The following is an 18,647-nucleotide window of genomic DNA, read 5'->3' on the forward strand; positions in this document are numbered from 1 at the left end:
TTTCCCTCTTTCCTGACCTTTGTAGCCCTAATATGAAGTGGAAATATCATTATATATATGTATTTTATTATTTGTATCTGCTGAGTATTTCATTATTTCATATTTTTAAACTTTAAAGTATGGATGGGGGAAATGTGAATGGGTAGATCGTTTTATATTTCTTTCTTTAAAAATGAAATTGCTAGACCAGGCACGGTGGCTCACGTTCATAATTCCGACACTGTAAGAGGCTAAGGCAGGCAGATCACTTGAGTCCACCAACCTGGGCAATATGGCAAAACCTTGTCTCTACAAAAAATACAAAACTTAGCCTGGTGTGGTGACATGTACCTATAGTCCCACCTACTTGGGAGGCTGAGGTGGGAGAATTGCTTGAACCCAGGAGGCACACCACTGCACTCCAGCCTGGATGTAGAAGTGAGACTTTATCTCAAAATAATAATAATAAAATGAAATTGCTGTTTCATTGAAAGTGGCTCCCCACAAAATGGGAACCTTTTCCCCTAGAGGTCAGTTATGCTTAATAGAAAAATATTCTATGCTGGTCCTGAAAATGTATCTGGAGCAATAGCTAAGAAGAACCTTCTTTTATTATCAAATGCTCCTCACCCACTCTGAGGGACCGTGAGACCCTAGAATTCTGCCCTCTGCCCCCTTCCCACTGTCCATCTTGCTCAGGTGAGGCCCCTTCCTTAAAGCCTCTGAACCTCAAGAAGCAGCATGGACTGCGTGCAGAGAAGGGGCTGGCACCTGGCTCTGCTGTGTTCCAGCCAAGTGGCCTTAGGCAGGTCCTCAAATCTCATTTCCTCGTCTCTAAAAGGGGGATCATGTTACTGAGCCGAGAGCATTGATATGGGGCTCCTGGGATAGAGGCTGTTCAGGGGCTCAGCTTGGCTCGGGTCCTGCCTTCCCTCAACTGAAAGAACCTGAGCCAAGAATCACCTGGGGCCAGAGACATGGCCTGGGAGGAAGGAAGGACAGAGAGCAGCACTCCAGTGCTTCCAGGATCCGGGATCCCCTGGCCTCCCAGTGCCATCCTGGGGGTGGAAGAGCAAGTAGACGGGAAGTAAAGCCACACCCGGCCCCTGTGTGAGCACTCCGAGTTCCCCCTTGATGGGGCAGGAGGCAGTGGGGACAGGGAGGTCTGTCCAGGCCCCCCACTCCCCACGGTGAGAGGGCCCCTTCCCCCATTTCCCCTGGCTGGAGTATCACAGGCTGAGGGTGTGGTAGGAGGCACCCTCCCCTGACTCGAGTAGAAGCTACGCTGTGTGAGCGAGAGTAGAGTGTGGTGGCAGGGGTGGGGGACGGGGGGGAGGAGGGAAGCCGTGTCACCAAAGGGAACTGAAAGAAACCCAGAGGCCCATTGGGCAGCTGAACAATACACCCTGGCTCTGGAACAGCCCCCTTCAGTGCAGCCTGGGTGGATGATAACTGCCTTTGCCTCTCAAAACCTCCACCCCAGGAAACCCACCCCCTTGGCCTGGGCTCTCAGGAGTCCGTAGGATGGCCATCCCATTATTTCTCAGAAAACCCAAGTTTCTGAGAACTTGTTGGCTGGACATCAGGCTCTGAGGCCAACAGGTCTGAGTCAAACCCTCACTCTGCAATCTAGAATTGCGTGACCTGAGCAAGCCATTCACTCCCCCAGAAACCCCATTTCCCGTCCGTAAAGGAGAATGGTGACACCAGTGTCACAGATAGGCTGTGAGTCTACATTCAACAATGCTTCTCGGGCATGTTGTACCTGCCAGGATAAAGTGGTGGACAATTTCTACTTTGTCTAAAAACCCCGGCCCTCCTGGAGCTTCCATTCTGCAGAGTAAGATAGACAATAAATCCTCAAGTAATGAAACTGGGTGAGGCCTTCAGGGGCACCTCACAGGCTATGGCTTTGCTAGGGACAGTCACTGGAAGGTTCAGACCTGAGGCATGACACAGTCTGATTTAGGTTTTAACACCTCTTGGCCGGGTGCGATGACTCACGCCTATAATCCCAGCACTGTGGGAGGCCGAGGCAGGTGGATCACTTGAGGTCAGGAGTTCAAGACCAACCTGGCCAACATGGGGAACCCCTGTCTCTACTAAAAAAAATACAAAAATTAGCCAGGCATGGTGGTTCATGCTTGTAATCCCAGCTACTCAGGAGGCTGTGGCAGGAAAATTGCTTGAACCCAGAAGGCGGAGGTTGTAGTGAGCCGAGATCGCACCATTGCACTCCAGCCTGGGTGACAGAGCGAGACTCCGTCTCAAAACAAAAAAGAAGAAAGAAAAAAAAAACACCTCTGGTTCTTGTATTTGAAGTGTTCACTTGCTTTGAAGTTTCTGGCACATAGAAGTGGTACCTTTTGTAGGATTAATGCCCAGGACGCCACAGCTGGGCCTTCCCCCCCATTTCTTACTAACTAACACCGGCTCGGAGCATTTTGGGGTGTGACCTGGAAGTTCCCCATTCAGCCAGCCTGTCCCATGAACACTTCTACACTTGGAGACCCCACCTTTCCCAATCCATGGCTCTGTCTTCACATGGCCTGTGAAGGAAGCTGCCCGGGCCCTTGCTCCAGGCCCTGACAGGTCACCTGTCCTCTCTGGTGCCTGCAACCTGGCTCCTGTCCTTGTCCGTGGAATCTGTTCTGGCCTCACACTGTCCTCCAGGCCATGGATCCACAGCTCAAGCAAGTCCTGAAACCCACCAGAACTCCCCAACAACTCCAGTCTCTGCTGGCCTACCTGTCTTTCTCACTTAAACCCTCAGATCTTGGGGTTTCACTCAGATCTTGGGGTTTCACTCTTTCCTAGATTTCTCACCATTCCCTTTAAATAAATGTGCTGAAGCCTTCTCACTTTCCTCTGGGATTCCTCTCCCAGCTCCGCTCCCTGAGTCTGCGCCCCTGCGCCCCTGCCCCTGACTGCCGGCCTCCAGGACACCAGCCCAGAGGTTCTCTTCTCCCCTACTGGCTGCACGTGGTCTGATTCAGTGCTTCTAAAACTTGCTTAGCTCAGGACTGTGCTCAAACCACTTCCCTCCTGGCTCCTGGGCTCTGTCACGGACAGGGTGGGATGTCCGTACTTCCTGCATGTCTCGCGGGCTCGCTGTGGAGCACGAGGCACCTGGACAAGGAGGAAAGGGAAAAGGACAAAGTCTAGCTAGACACCCCAGCCTTCTGCGGCCCTTGCTTTGTGGGGACAGATGCCAACCCAGCCCCACAGGCACCAGCTGAAGACCTCCAGTACTCTCTTTTGTCCCAGAATGAGCCTGGTTGGAGCTCAGCATCTGCAGGTGTCCCCACCAGGCCCACGAGGTCCACCTATCTTTGATGTGGGGTGCAGGGGCCCCCGGCCTCAGACTCCAAAACATTTCTGAACCAGATCCATCTCAAGCCCCTGCGGCTTAGAACCAAGGCTAGGGCTGTTCCTGGGCAGGATGGTGGTCCCACCCAGGTGGGCTCAGATGGGAAAGGGGGAGAGAGGCAATTCTCTCCAGGATGGCAGGGCCAGCCCAAGGGCATGGGGTGCTCTCCTCAGAGTGGTGTGGAGGTGACAGAGCCACCCTCTGCGGGGTCCTCTCCAGGGCTGACCCCGATACTCTCTGGCCTGCAGTCACTGATGTGTGAGGTCATGGGAGGGGTGTGGGGTATGATATTCCTCTTGTGTGGCCTCTGGACACTCAACTATGAGGAGGCATGTCCCAGCGGTCCCTCTCTGGCCCCTGAGGGGTGGGGTGTAGGGGGTGGGTTGCGAGTTGAGCATTTCAGGTGTGAGGCAGGGAGGAGAAGGAGCACTTGGGGGCTGGCAGCTGAATGGAGTTGCAGGGCCTGGTGTTTGGCTCTTGCCAGCTGCTCACCCCGGGCCAACACTATGACCCTGTGGGTCAGGCCTTGGGGCCTCTGGGTGGGGCACCTTCCAGGAGTCTCTTCTGTTCCTGTAGCCTCTGATTCTGGGGGCAGAAAGTCAAGAAAGCGGAGAGCCTAGGGGCTGAAGAACCCTGTGGGGGCCATGGGCCAGGGCCCCCTCTCCTGTCTTGAGCCCTTTCAGGGAAAAAAGGGGTGTCAGGCCTCATTGGAGGGGGTTCTGGGGGCAGGTTCTTACCAGGCCAGTGTCCTGGAGCCTTGATACTTTGCAGTTCTCCAAGCCAGGAGCCAACTGAAGCCTGATGCCCACCCAGACCCCTGTGCTGGGCAGACTGGACCCCTGAGTGCGCCAGTGGACCTGTGGATTCAGGAGCGTCTCCGCCAACCCATGCCTGTCTCGAGGGTCAGGTCTCCTCTGTGTCTTCCAGTTTGTCCTCCTCCTTTCTCTCCTGGAGCAGCACCTCCAAAGCCATGGGGATACTGACATACCCTGATAACCTGTCCAGGGGCCATTGCTAGGGAGTGGGGGTGCAGGAGAAGTTAGGAAGAAGAAAGGGGCACCTGCTCAGGCAGGAAAGAGCTTATGGGGCCTCTTCACTGGCCCTAAGGAGGCTCTGCTTTGCAGTAGCAGACCATAGGCGAGCCCAAGAGGACTGTGCCAGGGGACAGTCAGCCGAGCTCAGAAGGGTGGGGCAGTTTACCCAAAGGCACACAGTAGCTAGTCACATGAGGCACTGGCACTTGAACCTGACTAAACCATCAGTGACATTTTATCCTTTGGGAACCAAACAGACTTGGGTTCAGGTCGTAGCTGGATGAGCTCGGTAAGTTGTTCAACCTCTCAAGTCTGGGTGTCCTCACTGTGAAATGGAACTAATGATACACCCTCAGCAACAAAGAACTGCTGTTCCGTGGTGAGGATCAGGCCCAGCCCAGCGCCGGACACACAGTGGAAGTGATTCTACTAAACATAGCAGTAGCTGCTCCGTAGAACATGTCCGGTGCTCTGGCGGTTCTGGGCGACTGCCTCACCATGATCAGCTGTCCTGCCTGATTCCCTGGGGCAGGCAGAGCCAGGGAGGCATACAGGTCCCCACTTTCCCTCAACTCAGAGATCCCTAGACTGCCCCTGGGACACGCCCTCCTTTTCCCCTCTCCCTCCACTGGGCCTGACACTGTAGGGGAAGGGTGGAAAGCAGCTGGCTGCTGGCGGCCTCCTTCCTCACCCTGGCCCTGGAGTGTTGTCTATGTAGAGAAGGAGGCCCATGTACCGAAAGAATGATCATGGACCCCCAAAGAGCCTGCCTGCCACCCCCCACACCGGCTGCCTTACTACAGGAACAGGCCCAAGAAAAATCAAGAAACAGGGAAAAAATTAGGGGATGGGATATGGGGAAGGGTCGACCACGAGGGGACGGCATGAAGTGGTGGGAACAGTTCTGTCTCTTGACTGTGTCAGTGTTTACACAACTCTCCACCTTTGCCAAAACTCCTAGAACCGTACGCTAAAAAGAGTGAATTTTACTGTATGTAAATGTAAAAATTTTTTAAATGTTTCATGATTCAGAAGATTCAAACTCTAAATGTCAAGAAGTTTTGACTGGGCACGGTGGGTCATGCATGTAATCCCAGCACTTTGGGAGGCTGAAGTGGGCAGATCACCTGAGGTCAGGAGTTTGAGACCAGCCTGGCTAACGTGGTGAAACCCTGTCTTTACTAAAAATACAAAAAAATACTCAGGCACAGTGGCGCATGCCTGTAGTCCATCTAACTTAGGAGGCTGAAGCAGGAGAATCACTGGAACCTGTATTCAAAAAAAAAGGAGTTTTTAGGAAAAGCTTAACTAATTTATATGGTTTGTATTTTCCTTCATGCCTAAGCAAAAGACTTATATGTAACTATGTCTTAAATAAGTCTTTCAAGTATGTTTAAAATAAAAATTCTAAGTAATTTTCTTTTTTTTTTTTTCTTGAGACGGAGCTCGCTCTGTCACCCAGGCTGGAGTGCAGTGGCACGATCTCGGCTCACTGCAGCCTCCGACTCCCTGGTTCAAGCAATTCTTCTGCCTCAGCCTCCCTGGTTCAAGCAATTCTCCTGCCTCAGCCTCCCAAGTAGCTGGGACTCCAGGCACCCACCATGATGCCCGCCTAATGTTTGTATTTATGGTAGAGACGGGGTTTCACCATGTTGGCCAGGATGGTCTTGATCTCCTGGCCTCCCAAAGTGCTGGGATTACAGGTGTGAGCCACTGAACCCAGCCCTAAGTAATTTTTTCAAAAAGAAAAAAGAAAGAAAAAGAACAGATCCGAGAAGCATCCTTCACAAAGAGGCAAGGTGGTGCCGTCTTCTCTCCACACTCCCTCCAGTCTGGCTCTTCTGGGCCATCGCCGAGTTGTCCTGCCAGTCCCTCTTCTGCTTCCCTCCAAACTCTTGGGAGACTGAGCACTGTCTCCAGGGATTTGGTTATGTCTATCAGGCTCCCTGACTGCCCCAGGGACCCAGGCCAAGAGTCCACCCTGCATGTAGGTGGCTCCAGGTGAGGGTTCTGGCAGGAGACAGGTGATATTGGACAGAGGAGAGTTGAGTGAAGTGGACACTTGCAAAGGTGTAGACAGGGTTCTGAAAGCTACTGTGGAACTTCCAGGCATCCAGGACCTAGCATCAGCTGGGAACCACCTCCACCCTCAGAGGGCCGTCCTTTGGGACCTTTGCCAGGGGAAGATTGCAGGCAGAGGAAATCCCTTTTGTCCCATTCTCTTGGCCCCCTATCTCTTGCCCATACCTCCTGGTGGGAGGGGCAGAGCTGGCCCGGGGGCCATGCATGTTCCGAGTGCCCTGGAAAGCAGGACTGGTGGCAGCTAATGCGGGGAGGGAGTGCTTTCCTCTTGGCCCCTGGCAGGGCTGGGAGGAAACTGACACTGAGCGGGCACCTGCACGCCTGTGCATGTGCATTCTCTGACCTGCATACCCCACTGCAAGTCATGGTATGATTGTTAATCACCCCTCTTGCTCCAGGTACATCTCCCAGGAGACTCAGGGGTTTGGTGGAGGCCACATGGGCCTACCAGCCTTGACTGTCCAAGGGTGCAGAGGTGGAGAAGCAGTGAGGCCCGGATCTCATGGGGAAGACCTTGCAAGGGGCTCTTAGTCTTTGGGTTCCAGGAGCCAGCACTGGGATTGGGGGTGAGGGCCAGGGTGAGAGGTCAGAGGCCTAGGGCAGGCCCTCTCCTCTGCGGTCTCCCATGTGGGTCTTCAGACACTGTACCCCCACCTCTACCTTGGACCAGAGCTTGGCAGGCAGCACCCTGCACTACCGTGTGGTAGATGCCAGGAAGCTGAGCATCACTGGGATGAGGGGCAGGGGCCTGCAGTGAAGATGAAAGGGCAGTGCTTCCCTCCCATTATGCACCCCAGCCCCAACTAAGAGATGAACTCTGTTCCCTCAAGCCCTCAGTCAGGCTCCTGTGGAAGTCTGAGTGAGTGGCAGGGCACCCTGTCCTACTGGGTGGACTCTGGTGTGTAGGTGACCCTGGGTCTTCACCCATGGCACAGGTGTGCCATGGTCTCTGGTCTGTTTCCAAAGATTTCCAGACGTGTGGAGAGTGGGTTCCAGTAGGGACCTGGTACTTTCTCAGCAGGGCTTCGGCTGACCAGAGAAGGCAGAGCATTTCACCAGCCTCCACTCCCGATGCCTCCCCACATCAGATGCCCCACTCTGCCCTTCATCCCCTGTCTGCCCTCTAGCCAGTCCCAGCTCAGGCCTTGACACATTTTAGGATGTGCAAGGGAAGGGTGGGGCAGCTGCCGTTCCCACTGAGCCCTGCCCCACTCTTATTGGCCCCTGGGGCAGAGGGGAGTGTGGACAGTTCAGGGCTTCACCATGGGAGGCAGTCAAGATGTGGGACGGGGGTGGCAGAGGAAGCTGCCAAGGCAGCCTGACAGCAGTGGTGCCCAGACCCTAGGACGCACCCTTTAATGCTCACCCCTGGCCCCTGTCCTAGGGCCAGGACATCTATTTTGACTCATAAATCTGAGGTGATCGCCAGGGCCGTGCAGCCCAAACACATGCCCATCAAAGCCACAGCCGCTGTTTTGCTCACTGGGGCCACCCTGTGGCCATCTCAAGGCCCCAGTTCTCCTCCTTGGGGCCCCCTCGTCCCAGGCCACGCATCCCTCTTCAAGCAACTTTCCTGCTATGGCCTCCGCCCAGGACCTTTGCTGTGTGCAGCTTACCTGGATGGGACAGGAAGACAGTATAGCTCGCTGCCCACAGGTAAGCCCTAGACCAAACATAACGAAAATCACTCAAAAATGTAGTTAAAAAATCGCTAAAGGATTTAAAATGTCCCACTAGAAGTATTCACTTAATGTAAAAAAAAAAAAGCAGTGAAGGAGAAACAGAGGAGCAAAAAAAGACATGAAATGTTTAAAATAGCAGATGGAAATTCAACTATGTATATTGATAATGTGAATGGATTAAACCAGGGGTCCCCAATCCCTACACCATGCACTGGTAGTGGTCTCTGGTCTCTTAGGAACTGGACCTCACGGCAGGAAGTGAGCAGCAGGCAAGCAATGAGCATTACTGCCTGAGCTCCACCTCCTGTCAGATTGTGGTGGCATTAGACTCTTATAGGAGGCCAGGCACAGTGGCTCAACCTGTAATCCCAGCACTTTGGGAGGCCAAGGCAGGCAGATCACCTGAGGTCAGGAGTTCGGGACCAGCCTAGCCAACATGGCACAACCCCATCTCTACTAAAAATTTAAAAATTAGCCGGGCGTGATGGTGGGCACCTGTAGTCCCAGCTATTTGGGAGGCTGAGACAGGAGAATCGCTTGAACCCAGGAGGCAGAGCTTGTAATGAGCCAAGATCTTGCCACTGCACTCCAGCCTGGGTGATAAACTGAGACTCTGTCTCAAAAAAAAAAAAAAGAAAAAGAAAATGATTCTCATAGGAGCTCAAACCATATTGAGAACTGCACATGAGAGGGATCTGGGTTGCACACTGCTTATGAGAATCTAATGCCTGATGATCTGAGGTGGAACAGTTTCATCCTGAAACCAGCCTGCCCCTCAACCACCCACCACCACCACCCTCCACTGTCTGTGGAAAAATTGTCTTCCACGAAACCGGTCCCTGGTGCCAAAAAGGTTGAGCACTGCTGGATTAAACAAGCCAACCAAAAGGCAGAGATAGTCAGACTCAATTTAAAAATAAGATCTGTCTAGTTGCGGTGGCTCGTGCCTGTAATCCCAATACTTTGGGAGTCCAAAGCAGAAGGATTGCTTGAGGCCAGGAGTTTCAGCCTGGGCAACATAGAGAGACCTCGACTCTACAAAAAATAAAATTTTAGCTTGGCATGGTGGCACACACCTGTAAGTCCTAGCTACTCAGGAGCCTGTAGTGGGAGGGTTGCTTGAGCCCAGGAGTTCAAGGTTACAGCTGTGATGAACCACAGTACTCCAGCCTGGACAACAAAGAAAGACCCTGTCTTCAAAAAATAAAAATAAAATAAAAATAAATTAATTTAAAAACATACAAATTAAAAACAAGATCCAACAACATGCTATTTACAGGAGGCACACTTTAGATTTAAAGATATAAATAGATTTAATAAGAGGGTAGAAAAAATTGATACCTACAATCATGGTGACACACACCTGTAATCCCAGCTACTCAGGAGACTGAGGCACGAGAATTGCTTGAACCTAGGAGGCTGAGATCACGCCACTGCACTCCAGCCTGGGTGACAGAGTGAGACTCTGTCCAAAAAAAAAAAAAAAACCTAAAACCAAATATGCATCCAAAACTCTAGCTGAAAAGGAATATTTCCCCTCCACTTTGAACAGCCCTTGAATGATCTGCAATTGATCAATAGATTTTGGAGCGAGAGAGCCAGCACACTGATGAGGAGCGCTAACAAGGAAGTAATAGATCCCTGGAGAGTGAGGAGTGAAGCCCCAAAACTGGTCCCCAAGGAGTTAGATACCAAGAGTCAGGAAGATGTGCTGTGGTAGGAAGCCGTGCATTAAGATTTTGCCCATTCTTTTGAAGTGATAACCAAGAGTGAAATGTTTGCAAAACTTTAGGAAAGTAAATGGAGGTGTTATCAGAGTCATATGGCATCTGTTGTCCTAATGTTGTATCATACTATTTCATACTAATTTAAATTTATTGTATCATGTTTCATCATGTCACCAATTGTAATTATGCACATATTTATGTACCACTAAGAAAAAAACAAACTGCCAGTATTTTTATCTGTGTTTTAACTTTTCTTTTTAAATGGTCTTTTGAATTTATTTAGACAAACATGTTAATTATATATAATTCTTGTGAATAAACAAGGGGAAATGTAAGAGGAATAAAAAATTAAAATTCTTAAAAATATTATATATGTATGTACATATATGTGATGATGATGAAGTGGCCCAGAAGTTTATTAGTCAAACTTCCAAGCAGATGAACAGAGCAGAGCCAGAAACTCTACCCTAAACTAGTAGTTCACAGTGACTATGCTGATACCCAGAGGTTTGTCCTGATCAGTTCTGAAATGTGTTGCAAGGAATTTCTTACAGCAATAAACCACCAAAGTTCTTAAATGATTTACTTTTTAAAATATACAATGTTGATTTATCATTATCCACTTTAAAAAATGTTAATTACTCGGGTTTGATTTCCAATGTGTTTCATATATATATACATAATATATGTGTATATATATGATTTCCTATATATATATATATATAGCAAACAGCAACCATAAGAAAACTATCATACAGAGTAGATTTAAAATTGTTTTTAATTGCTAAAGATAAAGAGGGACATTTTATAATGATAAAAGTGTAACCCGGCCGGGCGCGGTGGCTCAAGCCTGTAATCCCAGCACTTTGGGAGGCCGAGACGGGCAGATCACAAAGTCAGGAGATTGAGAACATCCTGGCTAACCCGGTGAAACCCCGTCTCTACTAAAAAATACAAAAAAAAAACTAGCCGGGCGAGGTGGCGGGCGCCTGTAGTCCCAGCTACTGGGGAGGCTGAGGCAAGAGAATGGCATAAATCCGGGAGGCGGAGCTTGCAGTGAGCTGAGATCCGGCCACTGCACTCCAGCCTGGGCTACAGAGCGAGACTCCATCTCAAAAAAAAAAAAAAAAAAAAGTGTAATCCATCAGGAAGATGTGATAATTATAAACATACATGCAACTAACATCAGAACCATACTTCACACAATATATAAAAATTAACTAAAATGGATCAAAGACCTATATAGAAGAGCTAATGCTATAAAACTCCCATAAATAAACATAGAGATAAATCTTCCTAACCTTAGACTAGATAATGATTCCTTTAAAATGACACCAAAAGCACAAGCAACAAAAGAATAAAACATAAATTGGATTTCATCAAAATTAAAAACTTCTGTTCTGCAAAGGACACCATCAAAAAAAGAAAAGACAACCCATAGAATGGGAGAAAATATTTGCTAACTATATGCCTGATAAGTGACTTGTATCTAGAATATATAAATAACTCTTACAATTGAATAATAAGAAGACAAATAGCCCAGTTTAAAAGTGGGCAAAGGATTTGAATAGACACTTCTCTGATTAAAATATATAAATGTCTAGTGTGTACGTGAAAAGATGCTCAACATCATTACTCATTAGGAAAATGTAAATCAAAACCACAATAAAATACCACTCACACTTACAGGATAGCTATAATAAAAAAGACAGATAATAAGAAGTATTGGCAAGAATGTGGAGAAATTGGAACCCTCGCATACTGCTGTTGTGTGTGAAATGTACAACAGTGCAGCCACTTTGGAAAACAGTCTGGTAGTTGCTCAAAAGCTTAAACATAGAGGTTGGGCGTGGTAGCTTATGCCTGTAATCCCAGCACTTTGGGAGGCCGAGGTGGGTGGATCACTTAAGGTCAGTAGTTCGAGACCAGCCTGGCCAACATGATGAAAATACGTCTTTACTAAAAATACAAAAATTAGCCAGGTGTGGTGACACACACCTGTAATCTCAGCTACTTGGGAGACTGAGGCAGGAGAATTGTTTGAATCCGGGAGGTGGAGAATGCAGTGAGCTGAGATCATGCCACTGCACTCCAGCCTGGGTGACGGAGCAACATTCTGTTTAAAAAAAAAAAAAAAAGCTTAAGCATAGAGGCCCATATAATGCCACAATTCTATTCCTCCTTACAAATGAAAGCACATGTCCACACAAACTTTGTATATGAATGTTTAAGCAACATTCTTCATAACAGCCAAAAAGTAGAAACAACCCAAATGTCTGTCACCTGATGAATGGATAAATAAAATGTGGCATATAAATGCAATGAAATATTATTTGTCTGTAAAAAGGAATGAAGTACTGCTGCATGCTACAACATGGATGAGCTTTTAAAACATGCAACGTGAAAGAAGTCAGATACGAAAGACCACATATTGTGTGATTCTGTGTAAATACAATGTTCAGAACAGGCAAATCCACAGAGAAAAAAAATGTAGATTTGTGGTTTGCTTTGGGACAGGATAGGGTACAGGATTTCTTTTTGGGATGATGAAATGTTCCAAAATTGGTTGTGGTGATGGTTGCACAACTCTGTGATTATATTGAAAAAAAAATTTTTTTGAGTCAGGGACTCGCTTTGTCCCCCCAGGCTGAGTGCAGTGGTACAATCATGGCTCACTGCAGCCTCGACCTCCCAGGCTCAAGCAATCCTCCTACCTCAGCCTCCCAAGTAGCTGGGACTACAGGCATGTGCCACTATGCCTGGCTAATGTTTTATTTATCTTTTTTGTAGAGACAGGGTCTTGTTATGTTGCCCAGGCTGATCTCGAACTCCTGGATTGAAGTAATCCTCCCACCTCAGCCTCCCGAAGTGCTGGGATTACAGGCATGAGCCACTGTGCCCGGCCTAAACTATTTAATTGTATACTTTAGATGGGTAAATTATATGGTATGTGACTTATATCTCAATAAAATTGTTACCGAAAAAGGGGAGTAGCCTGAGATCACCACTGGGTGCCAGGACACACGGTGCCCTGAGAGGGCCCCAGCTGCAGTTTTGATCCACTGGCCTCTAACTAGCCGCTTGCATTGGATGCTCCTACTTCCCATTATTTAGCAGCAGCAGCCGCCATTCCCATGGCCTCGGCCCCCGTCTAAGGTCCTGCTTGCCTCCAAACAGTGGGGTGGGATTTATGGTGCTGGGTGAGGCCAGGCTGTTGTCCAGAGGCCCCTTGGCTAGTCTTGATCCAAGTTTCTGAGAGATAATGTCTCCTCTGGCCAGCCAGCTGGGGAAGGCAAACATTGGCAACTCAGGGCCTGACTGCTATGGGATTCAAGAGAATAGCTGAGAGGTGCTGAGCTGCCCCAAAGCATAGGGCCCTTGGCAGGTGTGGGCTATGCCCCTCCTCACCCAGCCCCCAGGCTGCTCAGCCCCAACAGGCATTGTCTGTTGGAGGTCTGAATTCTGCAGCCACGAATCAGGATCATAAGAGCAGGGGCCAAAGGGGCTTCCGAGTCTCAGGACCACCCCCCCAACCCAATTTCTGGGCACTGCATGTGGTTTGAGGCAGTTGGAGGAGAGACCTCTGTGTGTGCCCATCCAAATAACCCCCAGGGCCGTTCCTCTCTCCAAAAAAACAGGGGAGTGCAGAGATGGCAAAGTCCAGCTCCCAGGGCACCCCTGGCCTGGCGCCCCAGGAGATAAGCCTGGATGCCGTAGCAGAGGGAAGACCCAGTGCTGTGGAAACCATGGAGAAGCTGAACTTCTCTCAGTGTGCAGAGAAGCCACTTGGAGGGTGTGGGGCAGGTGCAGGGGCTGAGGGGTGCAAGCAGAGGTCTGTGTTGTGGTGGAGAGTCTGGGGCCCGCCAGAGTTGGGGTGGAGAACCAGCTCCTCTCCTCTGCCTGAGCCTCTTAAATTCTCCAAGTCCTGGGTTTGGAGTTTCCTGGGAACCATCGTATCACCTACCTCCTAGAGCAGCTGTGAGCACAAATCACCATCTGTGTAGCCCACCTGACATGGGCCTGGAACCCATTGAGCACTCGGCCCAGGAGTCATATCACTGCCCTATCGGGTGCAAGGGGAAGCTCCTGAAGCCGGGGCTGCCACAGGGGGAGCTTTGTGCCTTACAGTTCTAGGGGGCCTTATTCACATCATAGCCATCGTGGATCTGTTACAAAACTTTCTCAGCCTGTGGGAGTAAATTGTCTTGAAAATTGGAGTCTTCGAAGCTTAAATATGTGCTGCCCAGTACGGTAAGTCACTAGCTACACATGGCTAGTTACATTAAAGTAATGAAATTAATTAAAATGAAAAATTCAGACACTCAGTTGCTCAGGTGCCAATAGCTTTATGTGGCCATTTCATTGGACAGCACAGATCTAGAACACGTCCATCATCGCAGACAGTCCTACTGGACTGTGAGGGGAGGCACTGTGGAAGCTTGAGAGCAAGGCCAGGAAGGACAGGAAGAGCTGTGGTGGGAAGAAGAGAGAATGCCAGGTGGGGGGCACACTTCCCCAAACCTCTTAGCTTCTCCAAACCCTAATAGGATCCCCAGTGGTCAGCCTTTGAGAAGTCAAAAGGGATTAAAGAAGCCCCAGGTGAGAAGAGGCATGAGGCTCTACTGGCAAGTTTTCCTCCAGCTGCAGAACCTCCAGGCTTGGGGGGTCACTGTGTGAGTGCCTGGAAACCTCCTGCCCAGCCCCCAGGGGCAGGCTGTGGCATGGGGTTCAGATATGCAATACGACTGGGTGCAGTGGCTCACACCTGTAATCCCAGCACTTTGGGAGGCTGAGGTGGGAGGATAGCCTGAGTCCAGGAGTTCGAGACTGACCTGGACAACATAGGAAGAGACCCCGTCTCTACAAAAATAAAAAATAAAAAACTAGCCAGGCATGATGGCACACACCTGTAGTCCCAGCAACTTGGGAGGCTGAGGTGGGAGGATTGCTTGAGCCCAGGCGGTTAAGGCTGAGATGAGCTGTGATTGCACCACTGCACTCCAGCCTGGGTGACAGAGCAAGACCCCCCAACAATTAAATTAATATATATATAGTTTAGTAAACTTTATTTTATATGTATTACGTATATAAAGATATATATCTTTATTATATATATATTTATTATATATAGTGCAATACATTTTATATATGTATAGTGCAATCTGAGTGCCTTGGTCTTTCTATACTGGAAACAAAACAAAAAACTCACATTCACACACAGTCCTCAAATCCCAGCAGGTTCCATCCAACAAGGAAGTATTGGGTCCCAACCCTGCGTATGACCCGGCAGGCCGGCCGGGAGTGTGGATTGACATTTTGTACTTGAGTGGGCAACACTGCAGCTTGGCATTGTGCCTGGAATGCAGTGAGGTGGACCTGTGGGGCATTTTAAGGACGAGCAAACGAAATCCCTCCCGGGAGGGGACTGGTGGGCTACGTAGTCTGAATTTACGAAAGATGTCGCCAGGCTGTGAGATATGAGTTGTGGCATTAGAATCTCAGATCTTTGATAAAAAGCACATCCCCCTGCCTACTGCGGCTGCTCAGCTGGCCTGTTAGCTTATTTCGTTTGTCACAACTGTCGTGATTTAAAAGATATCCAATGAAGCAGAAAAATCTAATCACTTACTAATCCCTTCTCTGCCTCCCTCCCCACAGTGACCTTTTGCTTCCAGCCACCAAACTCACAGAGAAAACCAACCTGCTACGTGAGCAGTGCACCCCAAAGGCAGTAAGAATGGGAGTCACTTATGCTGGGATCTCCTGTGTGCCGGGTACCACACGCTCAGGAGCGAACCAGTGTATTAGGTTTGCCCAGTCGAATCCTCCCAGCTTAAGGTAGGGAGTATTACTTCATTTTACAGATGAAGGGTTTGGGCTTAGGGATGGTTAAGTAACTGGGTGGAGCAAGTGGTTAAGGTTAGCATATCAGTTGAGGACCAAGAGGAAACAGAATTCCCCCAAAAACGATTTAGCTAAAGAGAATGTGAAGAAGGAGCTGTTCACAGATGTGCAGACATGGTTATAAGGACCAGCAAGGAATGTTGAGGCCCCCCAGGGACTAACAGTAGCAGGAAGCCACTGCCACCTCCCGGGCTGAGGGGACAAAGGGGAAGGAAGAGTGTAACCTCGGGAGCCCAGGCAGAGCAGGAGGAAGAGGGGGAAGAAATACGCCAACCATTCTCCCTCCTGCCCGCTCATCCCCTGTTGGGGCCTGTCATTGGTGGAACCAACAGGAAACCAGAAGGCATGAAAGCACAGAGTGATGCCGTCTGTAGGAGACCAAGAGGGACAGGGAATAAATGACAGAGGAGGAGAGGAGGGAGAATGAGAGGACACTCAGCGCAGTTAGTAAGTGGTAGCACAGGAATTGAATTCGGAACTCACTGACTCTGAACTCCACCCGACTGAGCATAGTATGCTGCTGCTGCGGCCATATGCCTCCCAGAGGCCCATGCATCAAGGTAAGGGAACCAGCAGTGTCCCCACAGAGGGGCTTCCAGGCCAAGCAAGGACTCAAGCCTGGGCCCAAGCCATTCCTTCCTTCCTTCTCTAGCCAAATCCCCTTCTTCTAAAGAAAGAAGTGTTTCTGGTCAGAAAGGCTGCACCAGGGCCCCCACCACCTAGCAGAGAAAAACAGGCCAGATGCTTATTCCAAGAATGACATTTGTGTGGACCTGAGTCTGGTGCTCATGCTGTTCCTTCTACCAGGAGTCTTGTTTCCCGAAAGGTTCAGGGCAGGAGCCTGTCTCATTCGCCACTGTATCCCTGCATCAAGCACAGTGCCTGGCACCCAACAAAGGGGCACTCAGTGATCATACTCAACTGTGGAACTCAAGCACCTTGCAAATAACATCCTTTCCTCAGGGCCCTGGGCTTTCACTTCATAGGGTGAGTTTTCCAGAAGCTTCTTTACCTTCCATTGCAGATTTTTAAAAAATGTTAATACTGACATTTCGGTTTGGACCTCAGAGGGAGATGATGATTATGACAATAAAAATAATAACAAATTGCGGCGCTTAAAATGTGTTGGGCATTGTAAAAAGTTTTCTGTGCGTATTATCCCACTTAACACCTGTGCTGGCCACCTCTTATGCAAGTCCTCTCAGTCGTACCTCATTCCAATCATACACAACTTGCAAGCAGCTCCACACAGTGCATCCTGACAGCGTCTCTCCTCAGGTCCTGGCTGCAAATCTACCTCTCTCATGTTGGAATTTCTCTGATGCACAGCATTGGATACACTCGGGAAACCACGCGAGCACTGGCTCATGCATAACTGGGAGCAGTTAATGCCCTGGGGGCCTCCCAGTGCCAATGGCTTCTACTGCCTGCCTCCCTTTCATGTGGCTCCCCCAGACCTGCAGGACTGGATGCTGATGCCCACCGCAGTGGTCGGCGCCATTGCATAATGCACCCTTGTATTGGCTCTCCATCCTTCCCAGTTTCACACTGCCCATCCTCCCTCCTGCTCCTGGGGATCATATTCCAAAATCAGCCTGCATACAAGCCTTTGACTCAGTCTCTGATTTCCAGGAACTCAGGCTAAGACAATCGTTTTTTGTTTGTCTGTTTGTTGTTGTTTGTTTTATTTTGTTTTTGAGACAGTCTTGCTCTGTCACCCAGGCTGGATGGAGTGCAGTGGCACGGATCTCAGCTCACTGCAACCTCCACTTCCCAGGTTCAAGTGATTCTCCTGCCTCAGCCTCCTAAGTAGCTGGGATTACAGGCACCACCACACCCGGCAAATGATGTTTGTATTTTTAGTAGAGATGGAGTTTCACCATGTTGTCCAGGCTGGTCTCGAACTCCTGACCTCAGATGATCCACCCACCTCAGCCTCCCAAAGTGCTGGGATTCCAGGCGTGACACCGTGCCCAGCCTAAGACAATCCTTAACGAGAGTAATGACAGAGGTGCTCTTGTTACCCCTGTTTCACAGGGGAGGACCTGAGACTGAGGTTCAATAACTTGCCAAGATCACATGGCAAGTAAGGGGCAGAACCACTGGAAGTTAAAAAAAAAAAAAATGCTCCTCTCAGAGACAGGGAGAATGATTTGCCAAGAGATTGTAGGAGGATTTCTGGCAGTGTCTGGTGCTCGTTGAGGTTTGTGGCCACGAATCTTCCATGGAAGCAATGGAGTGGTGAGATGCTGTCCAGCAACACTCAGCGGCTCTGATAGAGGCATGAAGAGGGCAGGTGGGGGTGCTGGGGTGTGGAACTGGGCAGAGCAGGGGGTGAGCTGGGCAGGAAGCAGCTGAGAGTCACAGTGACCAGGGATGGTGAAGAGGCTTGGACTTCTCATGACAATAACTTTTCCAGGGAGAAGGCCTAGTAGGTCGTGCCAAGGATAGGTCCACGCTACTTGGCTGGAGGTCAGTGTGAACAGGTCTGGCCAGCCCCCAGGATCCTAAGGACCTCAAATTGATTCCATTCTCTACAGCTGATTCCCACTGTGACTCTGAGCTTATGCCAAAACATTGTGCTGTTTATTTGAAATTCAAATTTAACAAGACGTTCTACATTTTTATTTGTGAAATCTGGCAACACTAGTCCCTTGTAAACCAGTAACACCCCCCTGCATAGCCATGACCTCCTCTTCCTCCCAGCTCTCTTCACGTCCCTCCCACTGCTATCCTAGTGTCCCAAACTCGGCCTCCACTATTCCAGGGGACCCAGCCAGTCACAGGCTCCTGCCCATCCTTTAGAAACACCTCCCTTTCTCTAGCCCACTGCCATCCCTGGTTCCATGCCTAGACAACTGCTGTCACA

Source organism: Trachypithecus francoisi, unplaced genomic scaffold, assembly GCF_009764315.1.
Source record: "Trachypithecus francoisi isolate TF-2019V2 unplaced genomic scaffold, Tfra_2.0 Lachesis_group4, whole genome shotgun sequence".
Classification (NCBI taxonomy): Eukaryota; Metazoa; Chordata; class Mammalia; order Primates; family Cercopithecidae; genus Trachypithecus; species Trachypithecus francoisi.